Source organism: Hibiscus syriacus, unplaced genomic scaffold, assembly GCF_006381635.1.
Source record: "Hibiscus syriacus cultivar Baekdansim isolate YM2019G1 unplaced genomic scaffold, ASM638163v2 tig00111342_pilon, whole genome shotgun sequence".
Lineage (NCBI taxonomy): Eukaryota > Viridiplantae > Streptophyta > Magnoliopsida > Malvales > Malvaceae > Hibiscus > Hibiscus syriacus.
Window position 1 is genome coordinate 538867 of NW_024063066.1, and position 17496 is coordinate 556362.

At 32.2% G+C, this 17496-nt stretch overlaps 2 pseudogenes; both read left to right on the top strand.

The window, feature by feature from the left end:
• Nucleotides 1-6123: 6123 nt before the first annotated feature.
• Nucleotides 6124-8829, top strand: LOC120159043 (annotated as a pseudogene).
• Nucleotides 8830-15078: 6249 nt separating this feature from the next.
• LOC120159082 lies at nucleotides 15079-16530 on the top strand (annotated as a pseudogene).
• Nucleotides 16531-17496: the final 966 nt, after the last annotated feature.

Here is a 17496-nt window from a genome sequence, read left to right on the forward strand (position 1 = left end):
AAAAATACTCTTTTTACTTTAATCTTATGATTGAAAACAGTTGAGACTTGTTGCTACACAGTTTCCTTAAAACAAATTTTCGGCCACTCCTTTAGTGCTCAAGATCTTTGGTCATCTGTCTCCTAGGATACAACAACTAAATGATCAATGAACAGTAGAACATACTTTCGAGATCACAAACTATCATTGCCTTCGTCTATCACCAAAAAACTAAGAAGAACATAAAATGTTTTTTTTCAAGAAAATAAAGTTCTTGAATTCTTATATATAAAAAATCTAGTATGTTAGTTCAATATTTATATTAGATTTTTAAAAGAGATTTACTCCAACCAAATATCTTTTAATATCTAAATTTAAACAGAAAATAATATCTTTTAATTTGAAATATTCAAAAGATATAGATTCATTTTACTATTCAAACTTAAATTGATATTATTTTAATTTAAAATATTGATATTATGGTGATGGTTTGTCCATTTAATAAAAACTTGTGCAAGTATTTTGGATTTTCTTCACTCCATTAAGTTTAAGGGCGTGTTTGGTTTTAAAAAATATAAATTATTTTCATTTTCATAAAAAATAGAAAACGTTGAAAAAAACGTTTTTGGTTGTAAAATTGAAAAATGATTTCTGGAAAATGAAACAAAAATAAGTGAAAATATGAAAACATAAAAAATATGTTTTCACTATTTTCATTAAAATTGTTTTGGAAATTCAAAAAATAATAAAACATTATATCTAGATTCTTAACTTAACTTACATATGTTTAAATCATTCTAACAATAATTTTTATTTAATGGTATCTTAAACCCTCAAACTTTTATAAAAAAAAGTCAATATGGTCCCTAAACATTTTTACACTCAATCTAATCCTTAAATTAATTTATTTTAATAATTTAATTTTGTAATATTTTTATATTTAACTCATTGAATATCTTAATAATTGTTTATATTATATATTTTTAATTTAAATAAATTTTTTTTTTTAAAAAAAATTAATAAGTCTTAAAACTTTCTAAAATAATCAATTAAGTTCATCTACCACATCATCGTCCATTGAGTATTATCACAATAGTATCATGAACTATAACATCAATATTATAGATTGTCAAGTTTGCAAACTGTCATGTAAGCGTCGTGACCGTCAGTGTTTGATTTTGTTGTTCAAAGGGTATGATAAAAAAAATTCTAAGTTTAACGATCACAACTAGTGCAAAAAAAGTTTAGGGACTATACTAATTATTTCTCCCAAAAGTTTGAGGGAATCATTTACTACTAAACATATTTTTTATGTTAATGACACTTTTGTGTGCTAGTACTTATAGCAACATTTTTGTGTATTTTTTAAAATTAAATTAATGTCAATATGCATTAACATTATATTCTTATTATAAACTAAAATAATTTTTTGTTATGAAAATTCTTATCAACTTTATTGTTTTATATTTTTATATCTCATATGTTAAATTTATGTAATGATTTTTAATAATTATAATCTAACTTAATTATTTAATAACTATTATTTTTATTTCTATTTTAAAAAATTAGATATCAAATATATTTTTAGTATTTTTGTTTCGAATTCATTTTTCATTTATATTAACTAAATATGTTTTTTAAATTTTCAAAAATTTAAAAATTATTTTCGGAAAACAAAAATAGAAAATATTTTCTATAACTAAACTGACCTAATTTTTTCAAGGGAGAGAATAAACAAAAGAGACCTAGTTATAGTGGGTTTACTTTGGTCAACTTTTTGTAGCAAAATGGATATTGAGCTTATTGTTGTCGGCCATGGAAATTTCTTAAATCCTCCCATTGTCTATACAGAATAGTTGACTTGTGGTCTCAATTATCTTTGAAAAGAAGTATGGTTTTCATTTTACTTGAAATATTGACCTACAAATTGATTAGTGATAATCCAAAATGAAATCTTTACTTGTGATATTCTTGTGCATTCTTCTCGCTTCCACCCTGTTCTTCTCCACTTTCAGTATGGTTCAAGAATCCAAGGGTAAGTAATGTCAACACATGTAACACATGTTTGTGTTAATATTCAGTTGCATAGATATTTATATTATTTTAATTATGTATAACATGGTGTGGGGGGGGGGGTTATTAAACATAGGTCTGTTACCCTAGCCGTCATTGCCATAATGATTATTTACCTAAACCTTGAATGTGATGAGCAACCGAGAGAGATTTCAGAGTTCAAACAGATAATACTTCGCAAGTTCTTTTGACAAAAAAATATTGATAAATGATTAAATTATCAGTTCTTTTGAATTATAATTGGTATTATTATGGTGTTCTTTTTGTTCCTTTGATAAAAACTTGTGCAAGCATTTTGGATTTTCTTCCCTATATTTTTCCAGTGTTTTGAAAATCGGACTGGATCGACCGGTTCAACCAGGAACCGTTGTCTGGTTCGATTTATTATACACCGATTAAACCGCTACTAGTAAATCGGAATGAACCGTTGAACCGGCTGTGAATCGTTTGAACCGGACCATGAATCGGTTGAAAACCGGTTCTATTTTTTTTCCTAAAAAAATTAAATCAAACGACGTAGTTTGTTAAAAGAGCCGAGTCGAACTTGAAAACTTTAAAAGTAAGCTCAACTCAACTCAAAAACTCATGAGCTAAAATTATCAAGTTCAACTCGAACTTGAAATATAATATTGAAACTTGAACTCAAAAAGGCTCGAACTCAAAAAAAAATTAGAAGCTCGATTGAAGCCTGAAATTCGAGCTCGATTGAAGTGAAAGAATAGTTCGCTCTGTGCTCACCAAAAGGCTCCATGATTTTGAATGTCAAATTAATTCTATTATTTATAGAAGTCAATTGGGACGCTCTTCTATATTTCTTAGTAATGTGGAATTGTTTTGTTTTTATATTTTTACTCTTTAGACTTTTGTGATACTCTTCTATGTTTCTTAGTCATGTGAGATTTTTTTAAAATTAAACCAAACGACATCGTTTGTTATGATTTTTTTAGCCCCAAATTTATTTTTTGATTATAGTTATATAATTATATTTATTATTTAATATGTTTTACCTTAAATATTATGTTGTAGTTTATTTGAATAATTTTGTTTCACTTGCTTTTATGATTTTTAACTTATATTATGTTATAACATTTTGTAGAAAAATGGTTCATCCATTTATTGTTGTCTGCCATAAGTGGCGGTGCCACAGTTTGGTACGGTGGGCATCGAAATTCGAGTGAATTTTTTCAATTAGTTATTTATTTTATTGATAGTATTTATCTTGAAATTTTTTTGTGTCCACCTTGAAATTGAATTTTCTTCGGTTAATTACTTATTTTACAGATGGTGTCTATCCTGAAATTTCATTTTTACCAATCTCATTTAAAAAATTTATGTCGTCAACGTATATGTATCCAACCAGAAAAATGTTTCTTCCGTCTGTCATGAGAATTTCTTCACTCCTCCCATTATCAATACAGAATGGTTGGCTTGTGAACCTCCAATAGAATTTGGAAATAAATGGTGTCAATTATGTTTGAAAAGTAATATTGGCCTACAAAGTGAGTATTGATAATCCAAAATGAAATCTTTATTTGTGATATTATTATGCATTCTCCTCGCTTTTCACCCTATTTGTCTCCAATTTCAGCATGGCTCTGGCATTAAACGGTGAGTACGTCAACACTTGTTGTGTTGATATCCAGTTACATGGATATTTGTATATATATGAAAGGTTTTAATTATGCGTAACACGCGCTTTTAATTTTGCAGATCAACCTCGTATAAAGATCTGTCGCCGTCTTCACTGTCATTTTGATCATGAACCTGAACCCTGAATTTGGTGAGCAATTGAGAGAGATTTTAATACTCCATAAGTTGCGCGTAAACTTTTACTTATACTTTGTAATAATAATTATTAAGAGCTCGCGTAAACAATTTGGTGAGCAACCGGTTTGCTGCTCGTCGGTTTCGCATTCGGACCACCAGGAAACAAAAGCACGCCATTTTCAAACCACGCTAAGAAGAAGAAACCTCAACCATCCTTCAAATTCAAGCTTGGAGAGGATATGGGGTTTATATAGACCAAATGTTACATTAAATGTCAACTATATGTAACAGTGACAGCCATTGGACACATCCGTTTCATTCAACCAAGTGTGCAGCTGCCATTGACAATAAGATGATTTACTTGAAGGATGCAGTTGGGAGGTTTGATTAAATGGAAAATTGGAGGAACAAGATCCTTTTTCTCAAATATTTTTTTTCTTTCGTGCTTTCTTTCTTTTCATATTGAGGGGCCAAAGTCAGAAATTGATACAAAAAAGGAAGAGGAAGTCATCGTTAAGCAGCCATCAAATAAGAAATCAACTTATTTATGATATCGCAATAAAATTAGTCCTCAATATTTCACTCCTTAATCTTTAACCATATAAATTATTTTCAATTCCACTCCTTATTTTTCAATAAGATTTATTGTTTTAAATTAAAACACGAGAAAAGATATAATAATTTGCTCTATTCTCAATTCAGTTTGTTCTATTCGCAACTAATATTTTTTTAGTTTAAGTCATATTTAGGCATCCAAATTGATGTAATCTTTTTTGGTTATAAAAAAATATGTAATATTAAGGAATTAAATATAATTATATTTCTATTATTCCTAATAAAAGTATAATAAAATAATTTTTAACCTTTAAACTGAATATTTTTTAATTTAATATTTAAAATATATTTATTTATATTAATTTTGAATTTAATATTTTTTATTTTTAATCTTTTAATGATATTACACTAAAATAGGACAGTACCACATCTTCAAAATGATTAAAAATGGATGAAAACCTAAGTTCAAGACTAAAGCAGACAAAAAATCTACAGGACTAATCTGAAAAGTATCATAAATTCAGGGACTAAAAGTGGCTTTATCCTGAAACTTTACACCGACCATCATATCCCATGACATGACGGTCCTTATTTATTCAAATCCTGACGTCGCAAGAAAAGGTTGCTTTAAAAGGAAACTTTTCCCAGAAAATCATTAAAAAAAAGTGCAATCAAACAACCCCACGTTAAAAAATAATAAGGGTAAATTACACGGATCATCATTGTACTTTTTTCTATTTCATATTTCACTTATTGTACTTTAAAATTGATCAATTTCATCATTGAGCTTAATATAATTGACAAATTTGGTTACTCAGCCGTTCCCCACTAACCATGTTATGACATGGTTTTTTTAAATTTTTTAGTTAAATAATATTATTTTATTAATTATTTCTTCTTCTTCACCCTTTAACTCTCTCCCTTTCATTTCTAGAAACCCATCTCCCTTTCGATCCATCATCTTCGGCCAATGGTGGCTTGCATCACCGCCACCAGCAGTCCCGGTGTACCTCCCGAGTAAAACCCAACCACTAGCTACCCAAAATTGATCGTCAACACGTCGCAAATTGTGAGAAAGTCGCTCGACGCCTTTCATCGTCGATCTCGGTCACTGTTCGTCGGTGAGTGTTATTGCCTATGGCATCGGAAGTGTCTTCATGCTCCGATAAAATCCTATCGACCACTCTATGTGAAATGCTATCGTTTGCCGTCAAAGACTGATCGAAGTTTTGACAAAAACCCATAACGATATTGCTGCTGATTTTTGCGATTTGCTACCGATTCCATCGCCGTTGGACCTCACCGCCTTCACCACTGAGTTCTTGGCTCAATTCCGACCAAAACCCAGATGGTAATGTCCCTTCGTCGTCGCTCTATCATCGTGTAGGTGGGCTTGAGGCGGTAGTGGCGAGAGTACGGAAGGAAGGAAATGATAAAGGCGACGATGTCGTTTAGGAGGCTAGGGATTAGAGTTTGGGTATCATCGATTTTGTGAAGATTCGTGAGAACATTATAATAAAAAAATCTATGTCATAACTTCCTTAGTGAGGAAACGGTCGAGTGACCAAAAATGTTAAATGTATAAAGTTAATAAGGAAATTGAATAGATTTAAAGTATAGTGAGTGAAATATAGAGCAAAGTACAGTGATGAATAGTGTAATTTACCCTAATAATAAAAAGCGGAAATGGAATCAGTATTTTATCTTCTTCTTTAGAATGGGGTTCACTGGTATAAATTTAAAAAGTTCTGAACTTTAAAGCCAAAACTGCTTAACAGAATCCATTGATGCCTTTGCATTGAAGCACAAGTCAAAAACAGTGACAACCAAATATACCCCGAGTCTCCCTGCAGAATTCCCAAGGTTTCTTTCCCCTTCATCTGTTAACTTTGGAAGGTTCTTTGTTCTTTTATTTTGCTGTTGAGAACGATTTGTTTGTTTCCAACATGACGGAGGAGAATGACAAGTACGGAAAAGAGTTGGATTTGGCTGTTAGAATTGTGCATATGGCTTGCTCTTTATGCCAGAAAGTGCAACAAAGCTTGGTTTCTGCTGCTTCTCGACAGGTTTTGGCTAAGGATGATGATTCTCCTGTCACTATTGCAGGTACTTTTTTCATTGCATCAAATTATAGTGTTTTGGGGCATTTGGTTTCTTAAAATTGGGTGGTGTTTATTTTTGCATTTTTCTTTGGTGGGTTTGATTTGAATGAGGCTATTGACAATGGGTTTGTTTTGTTTTTTCAATTGGGGATTGAGGGGTATGAATTTGTAAGGCCATTGGTTGTTTGTTAGTTAGTGTAAGCAAGAAAAATTAAGAGAAAATTTGGAACTTTTATTATTGTTTGAGTGGTTGGAAAATTTTCATTAGGTTGTTTGAGTATTGTCATTTTGGTGCTTCCTTTCTGTAATTTTTGTCCAAGGAAATACATTGTTGAAAAGGAAAATGTTGAGAACTTTGTTCCTATACTGCTGAACGGATTTGATAGTGCGAACTTAGGGAATGAGGTAAAGATTGTTATTGGCTGGTCAGTTTTAATTTCTGAGCTGATCAGTTTGGTTCAGAAACCAGGTCCTTTGGTTATGTTTCGATCGCAGTTTGTCCGGATTCACTGATATTAGTGAATAATGGAAAGGAACTCCATAACCCTCTTGATAATTGCAGTACATAGCTAGTCCAATGAAATGAAACACAGTTAATATGAAAATAGCACTTGTTTGTTCTGTTTTATAGTTGAATCCTATATCGTAATTTTTTTATTTATATGCAAGTAAACAAATATGTCGGGGAAGCTAGGGTCGAAGTTTTCCAATTGAAAGGGTTACAACACTGATTTGTAAATTCGTAAGAGTTCAGTTGTAGATTATGTTGACTCCAAATCATCCTTATCGTATGCTAATTGACAGAAATGCAGGCACCGGTGCTTGAACTTGATCGTAATTGATTGCTTAGACATACACTAGTATTGTTGGAGGTTTGATTGAGTGATTAAAGACAATACAACGGAGGTGCCTCACAAATTATTTGGCTTTCCACCTCGATTCTTTGTTTGCACTTTTCTTTCATGAATCAAACTTTCTCCCTCTACGTTCGGGAAGGAGCAAGCTTTGTGCGGAGAGGGTCTTGTACTTGAAATGAAGTGCGGTTTACAGTAAATGGTTTTTTTACTGATCATCGTACTTATGTAGTATCTACTTGTCTGTTACACTCCTTTTTTACTCAATGACTACTGTTTATCTACTTGTGTTAATTATTTGCAAGGTGTTTGTGAAACTTTGATTTGTTCGTTGATTTTTTATCGTCTCAATCTTAACAGACTGGAGTATCCAAGCAACTGTTAGTTGTCTGCATTCAGAATTCTTGGAAGGGCAGAGTGTGTCCATTGTTGCAGAAGAAGATGTCCAAACACTCTCAAAGTCTGATGCATCAAGGTTACTTGCAGATGTTGTCAACACTGTGAATGAATGCTTAGCTGAAACACCACAATATGATCTCCAGGGGCCAAAGAAAGCTCTCGAGACTTCACAAATTCTTGAGGCTATCGGTCGATGCAACTCAACGGGGGGGGCCCAACTGGAAGACATTGGGTGCTGGACCCCGTTGACGGGACATTGGGTTTTGTACGTGGTGACCAGTATGCTGTTGCACTAGCTTTGATCGAGGATGGGAAGCTAGTTCTCGGAGTTCTTGGTTGCCCTAATTACCCTATGAAAAAGGAATTCTTGAATTATAATCATCAGCACCATCAAACTATGCCAAAGGCTCCGCCATCTTCTGATATTTGGCAAAAAGGATGTGTGATGTATGCAAGGAGAGGAAGCGGTCGGGCATGGATGCAACCATTGATCCACGGGGATACAAAATTTGATTGGCCAAATTCTGCTACATTGGTCCAGGCTTCTCCTGTAGATGATCCATCACTGGCAACCTTTTGCGAACCTGTGGAGAAGGCAAACTCGAACCACTTGTTTACAGCAGGGCTTGCAAACATCATAGGTCTCAAGTGTGTTACTTTCATTTTCACTCCTAGTTCATTTCTACTTGTTAATGTTTGAGAAAAATAAAGCAGAATATTGGTTAGAAATTATATTGTTTTTACTAGGCCATCTTCTTGTTTGATCCTAATACATCTTTTCATGCATTCCAATGGCAGAAACAAACTATGCGAGTCCATAGCATGGTAAAATATGCAGCAATAGCTAGAGGCGATATTGAGGTTTTTATGAAGTTTGCAAGATTCGGGTACAAAGAAAAGATATGGGATCATGCTGCCGGTGTTTTCATCGTAGAAGAGGCCGGTGGGGTTGTAACTGATGCAGGAGGTTGCCCTTGGACTTCAGTCAGGGAATGTACTTAAAAGGTCTTGACCGGGGGGTTATTGCTTGTTCTGGACCAATACTCCATGATAAAATCATCGGGGCTGTATATGCAAGCTGGGATTCTTCTAATCTGTGAGACTTCCTATATCTTGCCAATGCAGCAATCGAACCCACATCTATGTCAGGGCGAGTGAATTCCGAGAAGGATGCTGATGAGCAGCCGGTACCACTGATAAACGACTTGAGAATCGTTTGCTGAAATACGTTCTCCGTTTTAAGGGTATGAAAATTTCCGAAGTCTGATCATTTATTCATCTTCAGACTTGATCTTACCATCACAGAATACTCAGTTTTTATTAGCAATAGCACCCTTACTAAAGCTTTTCCAAGGGAAATTTTGATGTCATCAATGGTGATTCTTTAATGTGAGAAAGCTTAAGCTGATGCTTCTATCCTATGCTAGGCTTAGGGAACTGAACCGATACATTAAGTTTCGGACGCATACTTGTATACGATTTTCGCTTCGGAGAAATACATCTTTTATTCTATGTTTCAGAAGTAGTTCAAAATGGATATATTCTGCTTTCTCTTCTTTGTTAAACATTGTTGGTTTTACTGCATTTTCCGGGAAAGCATATGAATGCTGCATCATCCATTCATCCTACTGACCACTTCGGTTATATTCGGAACATTTTTCGGTATAAAGGAGGCCATAATGTGCTACTGCAGGTGGTTTATGTGGACCGTTTTAAACGCCGGCTTCTTCGATATTGCAAATTAAACAGAGAATCAAACACCTTGTTCGACGTGGATATGGTTCGTGTTCATAACATTCCTGGAAACTGCACACTTCATCCTTCCCAAGTCAATGTTATATGTTTTTTCTCCGGTGACAACTAAAACGATGAACAGTTCCAATTACGGAAGGAAGCATCATCTGAAGCTATCTTCCAAATTCAAATTTTAATTATCTTTTTCGTTGACAGAATAGAATGCTGAATTCCATGTTTAGACTTTGAAAAAGAAGGTTAATTTTCACGATATTTAAAGGTTTGATTCTTTGAATTTGAGTATGCATGGGTTAGGTAGTCTTTGGGACCACAATGCATGTTGTTCCAAACTTATTTACATGTTATCCATGGAAATAGTATTTTTAAAGTCATACTAGATACGAATTGTATAATAAATTTAGGGTAAAGTACACAAATGGTCCCCGACTATAGGGTATTATTTTATTAAGTCCCTCTATTATTACATGTTATAAAATGATCATCTGACTATAGAATGTTATATTATTAAGTCTCTCGACTATTAAAAGTTACGAAATGATTACCCGACTATAATTTATCATTTTTTGTTTAAAAATTAACACCCGACTATAACTCGTCATTTTTGTTAAAAATTAATGGTTGTCTAAGCTGGACGTTAATATGACGATTGGGATATAATAGTCATTTGAGATTTTAGGATTAAATTTTATCATATCACAATCAGCAAGCTAATATTCAGCTTAGAATAAAATCAATATTTTAATAAAAAATGACAAGTTTGGAACATATTGAATAGTCGAAAACCATTTTGTAACTTTTAATAGTCGAGGGACTCAATAAAGTAACAATATATAGTCGGATGATCATTTTGTAATTTTTATAGTCAATTGACTTAATAAAATAATATTCTATAGTCAGTGACCATTTGTATATTTTACCCATAAATTTAAAAAAATAAAATCGGATAAATTTAAACTCTGAAATTTATAATTATATTCTCTTTTCGTTGTGGCAAATACAGCAATTTTTTTTATAATCGCAAATTTTAAATTCTAGCATTTGTAATACTTTTTTCATTATTATTGGTGTTACGATTTTCTTCGGAAAAATCAAATCAAACCATCAAAATACAATGACAACTAAGTGAAAACATATGGCATCTTTTGCGGAAAGAAGAAAAAAAATCTTAATCAACGAAGGAATCATCACGCATGAACTCTTCATTATATAATAATGGGTAAACTACATATTTAATACCTAAACTATCAATTTTGATTTATTTTAGTATTTAAACTTTTTTTAAAATTAAATGTTAAAATTTGAACATAGATACTAAAATGAAACAAAAACTAAATTTTAGATATTATTTTGAAAAAATTAAAAATTTAGATATTAAAACGAATCAAAACTGATAGTTTAAATATTAAACACATAATTTACCGTATAATAATTGATTTCAATTTCAAAGAAAATTATAAACGAAGTATATAGTTTATAGTCCTTACGCTTTAATAATTATTTTTAAATAATATCTAATGTTTGGTCTATAAAACAAAATCCAAAGCTACACACTGGCAAGAAAATGAATATTATAAAAAGAACATGAAAAAAAAACATTATATGAATAAAATAATGTTAGATTCGATGATATTTGGGAGTCGAACACTATGTTTGCCGACAGTTCCCCATGTTCAATGCCTGTCTTCCAATTTGACATCAGCGTCATACAGTATAATAAGTAATTAATTAAATAATTAATTGAATGCTTTCCTTGAAATAAATTGAAAAGGATTTATGATTTGTATTTTCAGTCAACCTCTTTATTTATTAAATGAATGAATATAAATAAAATTTTGTGTTCATTTAATTAAATGAACGAATACGAAGAAATGGATTGTTCGTTCATTTATGTTTGTTCATTTATGTTTACTTATGTTCGTTCATTTATGTTCGAACAGAGGGTAAGTTGAATATATTACGAAAATTATTGAAGTTGTTTGGATTTCAAGAAGATTGTTTTGTTAAACAAATTAACTTAAGACTTTATTATGTTCATATAGCTTATTTATGATTTATGTATGTTTTTGTCGTATTCCAACAAATTAACTCAGTTATATTAATGAATTTTAAGTTGTTATTCTTGTTGTTTACTTTTTGTTTACATTCATTTGTTGTGTTCAAATAAGTTTGTTTTTTGTGTTTGTGTTGTTCGTTTATGTTTGTTTATTATGTTTGCTTGTGTTCGTTCGTTTATGTTCGTTCGTTTACGTTCGTTTATGTTCGTTTATCATTTAAATGAACAAATATGAACGAACCTGAACAAGCTATATTCCTTAATGAACGAACATGAACAAAATTTTTTTTTGTTCTTTTATGTTCGTATTCGTTTATGTTCGTTTATTTATTAAATGAACGAACATAAACATAGCTTCGTTCGTGTGCGTTCGATTCATTTACAGGCTTACTCATAAAAGAATATCACTAAGCGAAAAAAAAAATGATAGCACTAATTTAACGTTATGTGAAAATAACGTTAATTTAGATTTGTGATGTTAAATTAGTGACTATTCAATGTTGGTAAAAATTGAAATTGTTAAAAAATATATGAGAAAATAAACTTTTTATATTTTTATTAATCTAAGATGATTACAAGTGATAATATATGTTCTAAAGACTCTCAACTATTTGACAATAAATGTTTAAATACTCTGCATTTGCTAATGCTAGAATCCGAGATCTCTAGGAATAACAAACATATATATGTATGATTAATATATAAATTTTGATTAGATTTAATTTGATTCTATTTACACTCTTAATATAAATAGGGTAAATTACATATTTTTTGTACCTAAACTATTAGTTTTAATCTGTTTTAGCACCTGAACTTTTAATTTTTTCAAAACCATACCTAAAGTTTAGTTTTTGTTTCGTTTAGTACCCCATTAAAAACTTTAGTTTTGTTTTATTTTAGTACCTTCGTTCAAAATTTAACGTTAAGTTTTGAAAAAAAAATTTAAAGTTTAGGTACTAAAACGGACAAAAGTTGATAGTTTAGGTACTAAATGAGTTAAGTGTTTAACGACAGAGTATTAAAATTAAATAAAAATTAAATTTTCGGTATGAGTTTGAAAAAAAAATGAAAGTTTAGGTACTAAATCAAATCAAAATTAATAGTTTATATACTAAATGCTTAATTTACCCATATAAATATGAAGAAGGAAAAATCAAAGTGAGTCCACATTTTATAGGTACCAAATAGGACCACTTGAAGCACCCCAATGAATTTAGCTTAGAAATAGAATTAGAAAGAAGATGAAAGGCAAGACTTTACTAGTTTAGGCTTTTGAAGGTGAAGTTTTTAAGCAAAAGTCGGTGCTGTTATGCGTCGCTTTACTAGTTTGTTTTGCTTGTTTCACGTATGAATTGGCAAAATAGTCTAATGAGAAAACCCAATTTGGTGGGGGGTGCTAGATTAGGTCAATACAATAAATATTAATGTTATTTGGTGATAGATTTTATTATTTTTGTAATCTTATTCCATTTAATAAATTTGATGAAAATAGATGGATGTGGCAGTAAGAGACTAGGAATGGCAACGGGCCGGGTATGAGTCCCCGTCCCCGTTTAAAAAACTCGTACCCGTAACCGTTTAAAAAATCGCGAGGATTTAAACGGGGATCCACATCGGGCAATCGGGAAAAACCACGGGGAAACGGATATCCCATTTAGCATAAACAGTTATTTAAACGGGTATCGGGTCGGGTATATATATTTAAATTATATATATATAAATATTATATATATATTTTAATTTAATTTAAATTAAATTAATTAATATTATATATTATATATATATATATATTATATATATATATATATATAATTATTTTTAATATTTATCAGGACGGGTAATCGGATAATTGGGGCGGAGATTACTAAACCCGTCCCGTCCCCGTTTAACATAAACGATTTTTTTCGTCCCCGTTTAATTCGGTTTTCAGTTTTTCCCGTCGGGTTCGGATTTTTTTGCCATTCCTATAAGAGACAGACATATGATTTTATGTTAGAATAATAAATTTCTAAAATTTTAGAAGTATATGAATTTATAAAATTTCAAGGAATAAAACGTATTAATAATTAAAAATACAAGGAAATATCTAAAATATGTTAAATTAAAATTTTTAGTAGGTAATTATCCTCTCTCGATCCATCCCTAATGACGATTGCAAACTATTATATTTTTTAATTTAGGTGAAGAGCCGTAATGGATGATTAAATGATAATAATTTAATTGAGAGTTATTGCCTTAACGAGGAAGGAGAAAAAGACGAGTAAATGTTAAGATGTTAAATTTATCTTAGATCAGTATTGACCGAAAGATTTATAATGATATTTAAAAATGGTACAACAAATTTTTATCTAAATTATTAAATAGATTAACCATAGACATCCATAATACATACAAATTAATAATATTAATTCATAGATGAATAAATCCGTAAATTGTTAAAAAAAATCGTATCAGAGAAGAAAAAACCGGCACAGCCGGGCCCGGCTAGTGGTTTTGGTCTGTCATTCCCGCGTTTTCTTTTCTCGTTTCCATTATCAGGGGCATGGCTTTAACTTATTTATTTATTTATTTATTTATTTTTACATGTACTTTTTTCTTTTTTCCAACTTTCTTCACTTTTCATTAGAAATAATAACTTTAACTTATTATTAATTGATATAACAAATAAAGTGTTATGTGTTGTCACAAGTGGTTGAGATTTAGAATTTAAGTTTGTAAGGTTAGTTCGAATCTTATCACCGTCACTCTTAGTGAAACATCTGTAAATTCTTATATAAATATCAATTGAGTATTAAGTATGTTCTGGTCCTGGACTGAAGAGACATTCATGACCTAAATTTTTGTGTAAAAAAATAATAAAATTATATTCAGTAAATAAAGTTAAATCGGTAACTAATAATTATATCTAAACAATAATTTCAAATATAATACCATACTATATAAAAAAATATATATTCAATTCATATGTAGTGAATTGGATTTACATTGATGGCCAAAAGTTTTGTTATACGGTTAAGATCATCCTCGCCGTCATTTGCGGAGCCTAATTAATAGGCAATGGGTCGCTTAAACTCACTATTTGTCATTTTGCTACTGAGTTTAGATTTTGTAATAATTCTAAAAATCATATAATATTGTTTTCGTTACAAAAATTAATCTAATATCAAACCAGTTTAAAATGATAATAAATATTAATATTATTATTATAAGCATTTTGTATTTTTATACAAATACCTGAAAACATTATTTAAAAATTAAACATATTTAATAATATTTAATATTATTTAACTCAATATAATGTAAAGCCAGTTCAGTATTATTAAGCATTTTTGTCAAACTTAGATGTAATATTTTGTCCTTACTCATTTAACACTATTTTAAATCAATTCAATATTATAAACAATTCCGATAGGAATATATTTTTAATAAAATAATACATCAAAAGATCGAATTTTTTTATTTAAAAATTCTCCCAATCACCGCTAAAAATAGAATAGAATTATACATAACAAGAATCTCACTTTCTCTTTCTCTAAGAAAATCCTTGCATTTTCCCACTGCAATTTTAAACTCCAAACCCATTTGAGTTTTATAATTGTGGTTTCCTTTACCGAAAGAATTCTAATAAACCCACAAAAGATCTTGAAAGCGCGTGAAAATTCAAAAAAGAAATGGTTGGTTGCGTATGAGATCATTCTCGTTTATCCTCTGAATGCCAGTACCACTGACATTTTGCAGTTTCATAAGCTTGATCCATTTGTCCCCTTTCTCCTCTCTTTTCTTCTCTTCTCTTCCTGTTTTCTCTGATCTTTTATTTTCTCTCTTTTTTTCAGTGATCGATATTGGATCATTCAACAACAGATTTTCCTTAAACAAGATGAGCTTAATTTAATTGATCAGAGCAATTTAACGAAACCGATCCAACACAGTGAATCGGATTGCTTTGTAGTGTTTCCATTGTTTCAAATTTCGTGCTTGTTAGCTTTTTTGGTTTTTTAGCAGAGATTAATGGCAAAAAGCAATAGTAGCAGAGACTGGACTCAGATCTATGCTATTTACGGCATGGACCAGTGGCAAACACTCGTTTTTTTCTATTCCACGCTGTTTTTTTCTCACTACTGTCCCATCTTCCTTCTCTACTTCGAATCCATCTTCCACTTTTCCAAACTTTCCTCTCGAATCCCGGCGCAGCCCGTTTCGCCACCGGGTTCAGCGGCGTAGTCACAGCGATTTCGGCCGTATGCTTGTTTTTCACGGCGTCTAACTTCTTTTACTCCGCCGGGCCGTTGCATTCGATATGGCGCAGCGGATGGTGGGATCGGTTAACGACTGGTCGACGGTGAAGCTGGCGCTTGATATTGGATGCGGCAGAGGTATCTTCTCAATGCGGTGGCGACAAACTGAAGAAAACCGGTAGTTCGGGTCGGGTTGTCGGGTTGGATCCTTCTAAACGAACCACTTTGTCTACGCTCCGAACCGCCAACGTGGAAGGTTTGACTGTTCGTTTCCTCATTAAATTTTTTGTTTAATAATAAAAATATGACAAAATTTGATTTTTCTTCCATTTTTTTCTGAAAATGGTGATTTGAAAATCGGAACAGGTGTGGGGGAGTACGTGACGTGCAGAGAGGGCGACGTGAGGAGCCTACCGTTCGGGGACAACTACTTCGACGTGGTGGTTTCCGCCGTTTTCGTGCACACGGTGGAAAGAAAGGAGGACGGTGGAGGCGGGGGCGGGAGGGGAGGGGTTGGGGGAGATGGTGAGGGTGTTGAAGTCCGGTGGGGTGGGGGTTCTGTGGGACCTCCTCCACGTGCCGGAATACGTGCGGCGGTTACAAGAGCTGAATATGGAAGATATTAGGGTTTCCGAGGGTGTAACTGCCTTCATGGTCAGCAGCCATGGTGTCGTTTCGGAAGCCAAGTCAGCACGTCGTGGGTCCCGTGGAGGTCCGCTTGGACTGGAGATGCTGACGTGGAAATTACCGATGAAATTTACTGATAGAGTAAAAAAAGGGGTTAGAAAGTGCAAACACAAAAAAAATGAGAGTAACTTCGATTATGAGGAGACGAAGCCAAACCATATGATTTTGTTGAAAGTATACTTAGCTATAATATATATTATGTGATATATACTAATGTATTTCGAAGCAATACTAATGTAAACAAAGAATAGGTTTCGAAAACATTTATTTTCTTTAATAGTATAAGATTATTATATATAATATGGCAAAACTTTCGAGATAATGTTCTGGAAAAAAATTAATTCACGAGATAAAGCACTCCCAAGATTAATTGCTCAATAAGGTGAAATCCACTGTGTTTGGCCGTAGGTTGCCCCTTCCGACCTACTAGGTCGCCATGTCTTCCCGGCGAGTTACAAGAGATTGCATGTGCCATGCACGTCCCAACGAGGCCATCTGACCGAGGCCATCCGAGAGCATTCGAGGCCATCCGAACGAGCTATGCAAGGGCATCCGAGGGCAACCGAGCGAGGGAATCCGAGGGAAGCCGAGCGAGGGTAGGTCGCCCCATGCGACCTACAAGGTCGCCAGGAGGGCATGACGACCTACAAGGTCGCCAGGAGGGCATGGCGACCTACAAGGTCGCCCGGAGGGCATGACGACCTATGTGTTGGGACGTGCATGTGCCATGCAACACGTTTATTCTCTCAGTTTGAGTAAGGGTAGGTCGCCCGGAGTGTATGGCGACCTACAACCAACACTTTGGATTTCACCCTATTTGAGCAATTAATCTTGGGAGTGCATTAACTCGTGAATTAATTTCTTTCAGAACATTATCTCGAAATTTTTGCCTATTATATATATGTTAAAAATATTATTAATATAATATTGAAATATCTTTACATCTATTCTAGTATTTAATATGACTAGACTTATGTATAATTAAAATTTATATAATTATTTAGTATTGATATTAAAAGAAGATGATATGAATTAAA